This window comes from Lytechinus variegatus, chromosome 3 (genome assembly GCF_018143015.1).
Source record: "Lytechinus variegatus isolate NC3 chromosome 3, Lvar_3.0, whole genome shotgun sequence".
NCBI lineage: Eukaryota > Metazoa > Echinodermata > Echinoidea > Temnopleuroida > Toxopneustidae > Lytechinus > Lytechinus variegatus.
Genome location: NC_054742.1, coordinates 21,861,303 through 21,874,991, shown reverse-complemented (window position 1 = coordinate 21,874,991; position 13,689 = coordinate 21,861,303).

Genomic DNA, 13,689 nt, shown 5'->3' with positions numbered 1-13,689 from the left:
TATTGGCATATGTTTTGGTAGGGGTTCACTTACTGTGTCATGTCCAGAAGGGGGTTAGAAGAATAGTAGACTTGTTAACTGCAAAAAAAGGGGTGAACGCTGCATTTTTACAAATGTCCCACTTGGCACAAATGTTCCTTGAGTCAAAAGAAAAGGATTCATCCAAAGAGACACGCTGTCTCTATGCAAATAAGCAAGTAATTTGCATAAATTTGCATATTATGTCGATATAGTAAAAACAAGTATTTCAGAATATATATTTAACCAGAACTGCCCTAAAATTGGAAATAAAGACTTAGGGTAAGAAAGGGAAGAAAATTGACATAAAATGGTTGAGATATCCTTGTTTATTATTACCTAATTTACATAAATTATGCAAATTATAATTTAAAACAGAGTATTTTTTTCATGAATCCTTAACTGTTTTATAAATAGCAGCAATTAATACACAATGTCAACATGTCATGATAGAGAATATATTAGCGAAAATATCGATATGCTTTGCTTAGAAAGAGGGCAAATATGTCAAAATTAATGTATGACGTGATATTGCGCTAAAACGAGACCAAAACAACCTCTATGTCACATGCAGTCACACTCACGAATCGGACAATAAAGCGATCAATGGTATGTCATTCGAGATACACAATCTCAACACAATAGCTTCCATCGGCTTCTCGTATCGCTTTTGTTGGTGTATCTGCCACACCGTAATCTATGGGAGGCGGGCAAAATGCATTTCGGTATCGGTAAAACACTATTAATTTTGTTTTATTTGTTTCTAATTTGTTTCTCTTGGAAATTTTACAGGAGACATTGCTTTGCAGATTACTGCTTTAATGAAGCTCTGGCACATGAATCACGATGAATGTACCCCACCTCAATCCATAGTTTAACTTTGTTGAAATATATATCTTTTGGAGACCCCAAAGTGGCAAAACTGCATTCCCCCGCGGCATTCCCGCTACTTTACAAAACCTGTTTGACTTGTATTATCGATTTGGAAAAGAGAGATGTATGAGACATCAGTTAACATGTTTCCTGAAGATAGTTTTTTTTTATTATTTAAGCCTACATCCACGGGATCCCTCCTAATTTACCCCGTCCCCTCTCTGTATTTCGACACTAAATAAAAAAATATCGTGTTTTAAAGCCACCTGCAAGGCAAATTGCGTTTTTGGTATAATGAAGCAACTGTTATATCTATATTTCATATTTATCTATATTAATATTATTATTATCATTATTATTATTGTTATTATTATTATCATTAATATTGTTCTGCAGTTTGTAATAATGCTCCAGCACAGTAAAGGCTAAAACCCAACAGGAGCATGCCTAGGATACCCTTTCCCCTTTTGGTTTAATGTATTCAAAACTAGTTTGTCTTCAGAACTATTAAAAGATTACTTTTTTGTATTGATATCTTCGAATAGATTGAGGAGAAAATACTCTACAATTAACATGTAGAAGAGCTGTGGTATATATTGAAGAAAAGCCACACGTAAGCTCTAAAATACTAAAACCCCTTTATTGATTCCACTCTATGTTAAATCTAAATATTTTTAGAGCCCATTCGGAAGAAAGATACATTTTACTACACACAGTGAAGCCTCTTTACTTTCTCCTCTTGAAAAAAAAACATAGAAGGCATTATTTTACATCGCATAAAATAAATTCTTGTACATTTGATTTTATTGTTTACTTCTGCAATCACTTCATTATACATTTTCCATAACATAACAAACATAGTATATTGAGAACTTTTTTGGCATGAATCATAACTAAGTGTACTAAAAATATCATTACAAACAAAACTGATCTCATACCAAATTAGTTAACATTTACAATTTGCAGAAGAAGGATTGTCATCATAAGCAGATTGCTTGAAAAAATGGCAACCCCAGGTTAAAACTCATTGATTAATATAATACATTAATACAGCATAATCGATATACATGACGGAGGCCTGTCGAAGTTGCCCAACCCTTTATTTTGTTTTGACAATATATATTTAGAATTTCGTCTAAATAAAGCCCTCATCTGGAAAAGGGCACTTATTAAAGGCAGCATGTACATTATATAGAGGAGGCCCTGGTACTTGGAAGCAAGGGGGGGGGTGCTGCGTGTGTTAGTGCAATCCTTTTTGTTTATTTGCTTGTTAAATTTCTTGATGTAAATTCTTGATGGGGCACATAATCATATTGCTTTACGTCTCAACATCCAAGTTAATCCAAGTAAAATTTGAAAAGCAAAAAAGGTTTAATGTAAAATTTTGGTCCCAAGAAATTTAACAAGCTTCAGCCCCCGCTTCCAAGTACCAGGGCCTCCTCTATAATGTACATGCTGCCTTTAATAAGTGCCCTTTTCCAGATGAGGGCTTCATTTAGACGATATTCTAAATATATATTGTCAAAACAAAATAAACGGTTGGGCAACTTAGACAGACCACCGTCACGTACACGAACTTATTTTATGAGATATACAGTGCGTCCCAGAAAAAACGAAACCGAGATTTAGCGATCATTTATCATTACTTAATCATAAATAAAATAGACAAATCACCTACCAATTTAAAGCTTAGAATCTCCTCTTTCATCTGATGTTACTTAGATTATTTCTCATTCACGCATGAGTGAGCAAAAACAATTTGAAAAAAGGATACCAAAAACTCATTTGGCGGGGGGTATCTGGGTTTAAAAAAGAAAACCACATTTCTGAAAAGTTCAATATCTCCTCTTTAATTTGATACCTAAATTACAGAAAATGGTCAAGAAATAAAAAAGTTCTGGTCATTTGAAATAAGGCTTGAATTTCAATAATTTCATAAAATGAAGAGGTTCTCCAGGCTGGCTTTCAAACTCTCTCGACACTCTGTTTTGTTGACGATCAGCCATGCATTAAATCTTTTGTTCACCATACGACATGTACGAAAGCTTCTGTGGGAAACCGGTGAAAACACGTTTATCTCATGAAATTATGGAAATACAAGCCTTATTTCAAATGACCAGAACTTTTTTATTTCTTGACCATTTTCTGTAATTTAGGCACCAGATTAAAGAGCAGATATTGAACTTTTCAGAAATGTGGTTTTCTTTTTGAAACCCAGATACCCCCGCCAAATGAGTTTTTGGTATCCTTTCTTCAAATTGTTTTTGCTCACTCATGCGTGAATGAGAAGTAATTTAAGTAATATCAGATGAAAGAGGAGATTCACAGCTTTAAATTGATAGGTCATTTGTCTATTCTATTTATGATTAAGTTATGAAAAATGATCGCTAAATCTCGGTTTCGTTTATTCTGGGACGCACTGTATAACCATCTTCTATATGTTTAGTAGAAATGCATCTTTCTTCCGATTGGGCTCTAAAAATATTTGAATTCAACAGAGTGGAATAAATAAAGAGCTGTGTGGCTGTTCTTCAACGTACCACAGCTCTTCTACATGTCAATTGTAGAGTATTTTATCCTCAATCTATTCCAAGATATCAATACAAGCATAAGTAATCTTTTAAGAGTTCTAAAGACATAATACATGAAACCAAAAAGGGAAAGGGTATCCTAGACAATCTCCTGTTGGGTTATAGCCTTTACTGTGCTAGAGAATTATTACAAACGGCAGAACAATAATAGTAATATTAATAATAATTATAATAATATCAATGATGAATGTAAATATAAAAATATAGATATAACAGTTGCTTTATTATACCAAATAACGCAATTAACCTTGCCGATGGTTTTAAAACACGATATTTTTTTTAATTTAAAGTCGAAATACGGGGAGGGGATGGAATAAATTCGGAGGGCTCCCGTGGGCGTAGGCTTAAATAAACAAAAAAAAACTTTCTTCAGGAAACATGTTAACTGATGTCTCATACATCTGTCTTTTCCAAGTCGATTATACAAGTTAAACTGGTTTTGTAAAGTAGCGGGAATTCTGGGGGAAGCAGTTTTGCCACTTCGGGGTCTCCAAAAGATATATATTTTGATAAAGTTAAAATATGGATTGAGGTAGGATACATTCGTCATGATTCATGTGCCAGAGTTTCATAAAAGCAGTAAACTGCAAAGCAATGTCTCCTGTAAATTTTCCAAGAGAAACAAATTAAAAACAAATAAAACAAAATTAATAGTGTTTTACCGATACCGAAATGCATTTTGCCCGTATACGGTGTGGCAGACACACCAACAAAAGCGATACGAGAAGCAGATGGAAGCTATTGTGTTGAGATTGTGTTATCTCGAATGACATACCATTGATCGCTTTATTGTCCGATTCGTGAGTGAGTGTGACTGGACATAGTGGTTGTTTTGGTCTCGTTTTAGTGCAATATCACGTCATACATTTTGACATATTTTCCCTCTTTATAAGCAAATTAAGACACTAATACTGTCATGAAGCATATCGATGTTTTCGCTAATATATTCTCTTTCATGTAGAATGTTGACATTGTGTATTAGTTGCTGTTTTTTAAAAACAGTTCAGGATTCATGAAAAAATACTCTGTTTTAAATTATAATTTGCATAATTTATGTAAATTAGGTAATAATAAACAAGAATATCCCAATTATTTTATGACAATTTTCTTCCCTGTCTTACCCTCAGTCTTTATTTCCAATTTTAGGGCAGTTCTGGTTAAATATAATATTCTGAAATACTTGTTTTTACTATATCGACATAATATGCAAATTTATGCAAATTACTTGCTTATTTGCACAGAGACAGTGTATCTCTTTGGATGAATCTTTTTCCTTTGACTCAAGGAACATTTGTGCCAAGTGGGACATTTGTACTCAAAAATGCAGCGTTCAACCTCTTAACAAGTCTACTAGAACTTTGGTCTCGGGCCCGGGGAAAAACGTACCATGGTTCCGACTGTTTCTAATTCCGTTTGGGCAAAACCATGGGCGGAAATCCCAGGGGGGACAGGGAAAAGAACAGTTGAAAATCTGACAATTAAACCTGATTACGAGACGATTAGGCCTTTCCTTTTATTTTACTTAGAAAATTGTTGATATGAAAAGAACTTTTTTGGGGAAAATATGGCCTTGATTGAATATTGCATTGCATAGCAAATTTAAGTTCATGACCTTTATGTACAGGTAACACCTAGAGAATATAAACGGAGATAAACACGGTATACTCATCCAGGTGATAGGCCTACGGATGCAAAGTGATCCGTTTTGTCCATTACCTAGCTTATCTAATGCGAGTGCCAAGCGCTTTCTGATTTTGTTAAAATTACATCTAAAAACATGAAGCACATTTTGTTGTCATAGTCATACGCATCTCACTAATCAAATATTGCGAGCGCGAAGCGTGAGCTGAAAACTTAGTACATGTAAATTCAGACCTGAAGAGGGGCATTTACAGGAATTCACTAAGACCGTACGTATTTTACTAACCAAATGATGCGAGCGCGAAGCGCGAGCTTAAAATTTAGGAAATTTAGACCTACAGAGGGGCATTCTAAGGCTTATTTGTAAGAATTCACTAAGACCTTACGTATTTCACTAACCAATTGATGCAAGCGCGAAGCGCCAGCTGAATTTTTTGTATATATTGACCCCAAAATATATATTTTAAGGACATTTTTTCTTAAAGAGTCAATCAAGAGCATCTCACCATAGTCATCTAATGCGAGTGCAAAGCGCTTTCTGATTTTGTTAAAATTGCATCTAAACATGCATGAAGCACATTTTGTTGTCATAGTCATACGGATCTCACTAATCAAATATTACGAGCGCATAGCGCGAGCTGAAAACTCAGAAATTCAGACCTGAAGAGGGGCATTTACAGGAATTCACTAAGACCGTACGTATTTCACTAACAAAATAATGCGAGAGCGAAGCGCGAGCTGAAAATTTTGGATATTGAGATCAGCAGAAAAACTGACATTTTAAGGACTGATTAGGAATTCATGAAGAGCAGACATCTCACCACTCAATTAATGAGAACGTTAGCACGGACAGGAAATGTTTCATATTCGACCTTAAAACAGGGCAATCACTTTAGGAGGTCATGAAAAAGAAGCAAATGTCACTAGATAAGACAATAATCACTCGAATTGTGAGCAAACATATTTGGCGTACAGTATATTGATTTGAAAACTGGACGTCTTAGCATAACAGGATTATGTATGCAGACTATGCGAGCACCGGGAACAATGAAGGCATAGTCCCTGAGCAAGTAAATGTTTCATAAAGTGATGAAAAATAATATAACATTATAATGAACAGTAATTTCTTCTTTCTCCCGCTACGTTTCTTTTCCTTTCTCCCTCTTTTTCTCATTTTCCCCCGTTTTTTTGGGGGGGCCAGCCGATGGGGGGGGGGGGGGGGCACGTGCCCCCATGCCCCCCCGTAGTTACGCCACTGACACCATATGACAAAGAAGATATATAAAAGAACTATATAATAAAATTATTGCATTACCCAGCCCAGGCCCAGCCCATGGGGTAAAACCTTCACTCAAAAATTCTTTGAGCTCCACTTACTCTATTGGGAATCGAAGAAAATGAATAAGGACCTCTAGTTTTATACCAAATCCCATCCTACGTTTCCCTTAAAAAAACTTGGGGCATTTTGTATGACAGAGATATTATAACGAGCCAAATTTTTAGGTAGTCCGTTTTACCCTATCCAATCCATAATATAGAGGTTTATAATCCGGGTATAATCCACCTCTATAATAACTTGGTGGGCGTCTCGATTATATTTCCCCTATACCCCATCACTTTTCATTTTTTTGCATGAATTTGGAAACGATCATAATTATGGTGTCAAAGCATGGCTGTATGCAGATTTTTTTTTTTTGATAAGGCGGGGGGGGGGAGCAGGACGCATAAAAGTTTTCAAAAAAAAAATCAAAAGCATGAGACAAATCGAAATAAATCGACAAAGCTTGTCAAATTGGGGCGTTTTTTATTTGTAAAGTGAAATCGTGCACTTAAGTTTTGGTACGTTTGTGAAAATTATAATAATAAATATGTAAGTTTTCACAAATTATGGGGGGCAACTACCCCCCGCACCGTCACGGCGTACGACAATGTGTCCAAGCACTATATCTTTAAGAAGGTCGTCATGATCTTGATGGTGTCCCCGTACTTTGTAATGGCAGTGCCCACCCCCTCCCGTCAGCGGTGCAATCAGCAAAAAAAGGGGAAATGAGGGCGCCTGACGATCGACGTATATGGGTATCTAATTCTAAAAAGCTATGAGCAAGCCAAAAAATATTACCTAATTTCCACTACAATTATAATAGGCCTATGTAGGATGAGATTTAGATATAAGACGATGATATGATTTGCTTTTCTTTCTCTTTCTATATAAAAGCGAACTTCATTTTTTCCACGTAGAATTTTACAAGCATTATAAAAAAAGGTTTTTACCTAAAAATGAAGGTGATTTTGTCCCGCGTAAAATTTGACAAGCAAAATAATAATATGAACGACTTATTCCCATTAAAAAATATTTGCTTTAACTCTCAAAGGGGGAGGGGCACACTCAAAGGCGGATCCAGGGGACCTGGCCCGCCCCTGGCCCCTTTGGCGGAGCAAAAAAAGGGGGGAGAAGTGAAAAGAGAGGAAAAGAAAGAACAGGGGGAAAAAGAGGAGGAAGACGAGTGAATAAAATAAGGTGAGAGAAAGACTTGGAAAAGAAAATAAAAAATTCGCGCTCGGATTGAATGTTCGATGAGATATATATCTTGCTCAATAGGCTGATATGGGGCTTAAAATATCAAGTATTAAAGTCAATAGACAAAACATATTTCAGTGCGCATGCTGCGGAAATCGAGCTTTCAGTATTTTGTTTGATTTACAAATTGATTTTCAAAAAGTGCTCTGTAAAATGTTTGTTTTATTGTCTGTTTCATTTCAGCTCACGCTGCGCGCTCGCATTATTTGATTGGTGTTTGTCAAGTACCTATTCTCTTCGTGTGTTCCATAAAGTTATCAAAATATCCCTTTTTCAGGTTTGATTGTCAAACTCCAAACCAATCGACTGGCGCTGCGCGCTCGCATTTTCATTGGTGAATAATGTATACCTCTGTTGCAATTCTACAGTATAACAAGCTTTATTTCGGACGTGTTATATAAAAAAAACCATTTTCCTGACGTTTTTTTAAAAAAAATCGGCTCGCGATTTACGCTCGCATTATTATTAAACATAATATTATCCCATGCATCTTACTCATAATTAAAAAAACGTTAAAATGTCCAGTTTTCAGGCCTTAATATCAACAAATTTGGCGCTCTCACTTAAGGTTATTAGAGTTTAATAATTAAATTGCCCCTTATTTCAGAAAGAAATATCGACAAGTTTTATCTCCCGCATATAGGAAGAGGAATAGGAAGATATCTTTAGATTGTCCTGTTTTGGGGTAAAAAATGATTTAGAAAATACCAGTCGCGCTTCGCGCTCGTATTATATATCAGGTGCGGTTCATATCCACTTCAGATTTTTCCCACACAGTTCTTGAAATAGTGCTTAAATTTTTTTTTCAGATCGGAATATCAAATATTCTCAGCTTGCGCTTCGCGCTCGCGTTATTGATTTGCATGATAAAACTGTATTTAGAATGCTAAAAAGTGACTATTAAAAGAATGTACAGGTACTACAAAAATAAACTTTGAGCAGCTGATTGGGGGAAAATATGGCTGAACATGTTTTCGCCACCCCCCCCCCCCCATTGGCGAAAGCTGGATCCGCCCCTGCACACTTGTGAATGTACGACATAACCATATTCGCATACATTCGTAATTCCGAAGCTTCGGTTATTCCGAAGGTTCGTATTTCCGAAGGTTCGTATTTCCGAAGGTTCGAAATTCCGAAGGTTCGTCAATCCGAAAACGAAATAAGATTCGTAATTTCGAAGGTTCGTCAATCCGAAAACGTAATAAGGTTCGTAATTCCGAAGGTCCGTTAATCCAAAAACAAAATAAGGTTCGTAATTCCGAAGGTTCGTTAATCCGAAAAAGAAATAAGGTTCGTTAATCCGAAAATTGAATAAGGTTCGTATTTCCGAAAATGAAAATTATTCATTTTGGTAACAAACACGGATAATAATAATAATAGCTGGGAGAACAGTTTTCAGAACTTTAAGTGGCTTCCCTGGGTAAATAATATAATTTTCATCATTTTAGGCCTACATGAAATTTCCAAAAGTTTGAGCACGTGATTCGCTGGCAACATATCACAAGGATGCCCTCTTAACAGTAATTGACCAAATAGGCGAATTTTACATTGTCCCAAAAACCGCTTGCTCGCTACGCTCGCAGAAATGAAACGTAATGTATAACTTACAAATCAGATATCACTTAATTTTTTTTTGCTCAACTTAATTACTACAAAACACACAACCTCTTTACACAGATGATAATCTTATGGCGAAAATATCCGTTTGCACCAAAATGCCCTTATTGGCCCCTTTTTTTGGCTCCCCAAAAAGGAAAATACGTTCCGCCGCCACTGGTTGAAACACACATCGTCTTCATGGCTAACTGCAAAATTTTTTTAAAATGTCCCCTTTAGATCAGGTCAGAGCTTATATTTAAAATTTCTGTTCGCGCTTCTTGCTCGCAGTTATTATCTAGTTACATAGGCATCTCGTTTTGAAGATCACAAACATATTGCCCATCATTTAAAAAAAATTAGCTCGCGCTCGCATTACCTAAAAAGGGTTTATCATATTACATATTTACTTTATTTTATAAGTATAAAGCTGATTATTGACTGTTAGGACTACCCTTTCAAAAAACAAACAAAAATCAACTTTAAGCTGCCGATCGAGGAAAATATGGCCGAAAAAATTGCCCCCCCCCCCCCATTTGACAAAAGTTGGATCCGCCGGGAGGGAGGCAGGGGGCACTTGCACCCCAAAAATGAAATAAAAAACAGGGAAGTGTATATTTTTCCAAAAATGGGAAAGATCCTTTTTCAAAAATAAATGTGCTGTTTTTCATGTTTTCGAAATAAAATACTATTTTTAAAGTAAAAATAGTATTTTCAGGCTGGAATATTGCAAATTTTCAGCTTGCGCTTCGCACTCTCAGTTATTCGATTGGTGAAATATGTATCCTAAAGAGGTCACTAAATTCTTTCTTTAAGATTCATTTCTGGTCAGTATGTTTAAGCTCTCGTATTGCGCTCGTGTTAATTCTTTAGTTAGATGTACATATTTTTAGTGACAGCAGAAATCTGCTCGGATTTTTAAAAACTTATTTCCATTTTTATTGAAATACCCTTAAGTTTTAGCTTGTGATTCACGCTCGCAACACCTCGCAATAATGCCATTTAAAGAATAATTGCCCCCAAAACGAGTTTTACAACTTCACATTTGATTTTTTTTACCAAGCCGCTCGCTAATTATACTCTCTCCCGAAAAATAAAGGCTAAATATACATTTTGCCATAATAAGAAGTCATTTCAAAAAAGTTTTTTTGATAATCTTAAGGTGAAAATATCACCAAAGTGCCCATTTTGACGTATGAGTTTCATTTTTTGGCTTTACCCCCCCAAACGAAAATTCGTTTGGCCGCCCTTGCCTTCCCATCCTCATAACAATTGAACGGCAATTAGTGTCCACCCCCCCCCCTCCTTGCCTCTGCTTTCCCGGTTTTCATTTTTCGGATTAACGAACCTTATTTTGTTTTCGGATTAACGAACCTTATTTTGCTTTCGGATTAACGAACCTTATTTCGTTTTCGGATTAACGAACCTTATTTTGTTTTCGGATTAAGGAACCTTCGGAAAAACGAACCTTATTTCGTTTTCGGATTATCGAACCTTCGGAAAAACGAACCTTATTTTGTTTTCGGATTAACGAACCTGAACAACGAAACCTATTTCGTTTTCGGATTATCGAACCTTCGGAACAATGAACCTTATTTCGTTTTCGGATTATCGAACCTTCGGAATAACGAACCGTCGGAATAACGCCACAAATGTTCGGATTAACGAACCCTTTTTCGTTTTCGGATTAACGAACATCGAGGTATAGGCAATTTACGTGTTTCGGAATTACGAACCTTCGGAATAAAGAACCTTCGGAAATACGAAGCTTCGGAATTACGATTGACTCTCAAAAGCCAGGGGGCACGGGCTGGATGTGCCCCCGCCCCCTCCTGGATCCGCCCCTGATCAGACGCGGATCCATGAGGGGGCCGAGCCGGCCCCGCCCCCCCCCTAATTTTTGACAACCTGCAGAAAAAATTGCAATCTTCATCTTGATAGAAACTACGAAAAACAGAAAGAACAGTAAGAAAGAGGTATTATAACCATGATGCGTAATTTACGTTACGGCCGGCCGGCCGGCCCGACCCCAACTTGAAGGAAACAAGTAAAAGATGAGGGGAAAATTGGAAAATAGACTTTATATAAAATTTCCGCTCGCACTTCGCGCTCGCATTGCCTGTGTAATGAATCCCATTCAACAGAGGATTAAATGACACTTCATATATCCAGTTCTGAAATTAATTTGCACACAATATTTTAGCTCCCACATCAAAATTTCATTATTTTGTTTGATTTAAAATTGTTATATCGAAATTTTTCAGCTCGCGCTGCGCGCTCGCATTGTTTGATTTGTGAGATACCTATCCTCTTTGGAAATTCTTTCCAAAATTTGTCAAAATGCTCCTTTATCATGTCAGTATATCAAAAAATTAAGCTCGTGCTTCGCGCTCGCATTTAATTGTTTGAGACACACAGCTTGTTCTTTATTTAAATAAAAACGAGCTTAGACTGTCCAGTTTTCAGGTCGGAATATAAAAAATTTTGAGCTCGTCGCGCTTCGCACTCTCATTACATAATTGGTGATACTTGTATCCTCTTCATTAATAACTAAAAACAGTCCTAATTGAGTCCCTTTTCACGTTGCTATAATAAAATTTCGACTCGCGCTCGCATTGTTTAGTTGGATACTTATCTTTGTTCATGATTATAAAAACTGCTCAGAATCTTCAGTTATAAGGACATAAAAACAAAGAATTTTAGCTCGCGCTTCGCGCTCGCATTATATATTAAGACCATATCTTGTTTATAGCAATAAAAACTAACATATACTTAAAACTTCAGTCTTTAGCTAGGACTACCCCCTGAAAAACCAAAAAAATAAATCAGATTATAGCGGTCAATCGAGAAAAATGTTGATGAAAATATTTTTCGCCCTCCCCCCCCCCTATTGGCGAAAGCTGTATCCGCCCCTGCTGATGTCTCGTTCTAGATAGTAACAGTGTACCGGGCAGTGGACAATCCCGAGTTGGGTTGCATTCTTGCGTTTGATCATCACCCGGCCATCACGAACACGCGCGGGGGGCGCGTTTCCGTTTTACACCCTGGCGAAGGCATTTTCCGGAAAAGTAGCCAAAAAGCGACTAGTGAAGAGTCTACACACGTCGCTGGTTGCATGCAGCGTGCGACACAGGCGAGTCCACCACACCGCATGCAATTTGCACAGTTACTGACCAGAGCACAGAGTTCCTCGGCACTTCATGTACAGAGAGAGCGGCAGTCAGGAGTGAAATCCGAACATGCTTTTGCAGTCGCGTTGTTTATGATAGTTTTTTTTCTAAAAATAAATTATTAACTAAATGAATAGAATGACAGACAAAATCAAAATAAACAGATACTTATAATGGAAAGACAAATTGAAGTTTGATGGATTGATACACTGGGGATACACTTAGAAGCTGCCGAAAGATAGATATAGAAGACTGATAATAGAGACAAGACAGACAGACAGACAGATAGATAGATAGACAGATAGATAGATATATAGATGGATAGATAGAAATAGAGAGAGGTGGATAGATAGAAAGAGAGAGAAAGAGGGAGAGATGGATGGATAGATAGATAAATAGAGAGAGGGGGAGAGAAGATAGACAAATTAACAGATAGATACTGTAGTTACATAGGTAGGTAGAGAGAGAGAGAGAGAAATAGAGAAAGGCAGACAGATGGATGGATAGATAGAGAATTTGAGATAGATGTTAGATAAAGAATGAGAGAGACAGAGAAGATTATTAGATAGAGAGATTCTGCAGTTACATAGATAGATAGAGATAGAATTTGAGAGATAGATATATAGACAGATAGAGAGAAAGACAGACATCAGCAAATCGGCAAGGCAAATGATCAAGGCAAACATTCGTATTGAACCTGGAAAGTATAAGCTCAGTTGCATTTGCAAGTACTGCGGATAACTTCGGTGCGGACTTTGGATCGCGCGCCCAGCTGATAATGTAAACAAACGTAGACGTAGACTCTTCACTAGTCGCTTTTTGGCTACTTTTCCGGAAAATGCCTTCGCCAGGGTGTAAAACGGAAACGCGCGCCCGGCGCGCAGTCAAATGCTGTACTATAGCTGCAAAAACACGCGACCAAAAAAAGCGTTTAAAGGGTTTTTTTTTTCAGTTTTGGACGCGGTCCGCGCGTGGACTCGTTAAGGGTATCAAAAACACAGATTTTCAAGAAAAAGGGTGGTCAGAGACTGGTCAATGAAATCCGGGGTCAAACTTGTATCTTACTTAGGGTATGCTTTCCCCCCCAAACATTTTTTTTAAGACTAGCAAAACGTATTTAGGGTATTTTTTCCCAAGGTCATATATTTTGGCGACATCTTCTTTAGGGGCCAAAATGTGCATGTAAATAAAGCCCGCGAAAAACTTGTTTAGGGGGTTATTG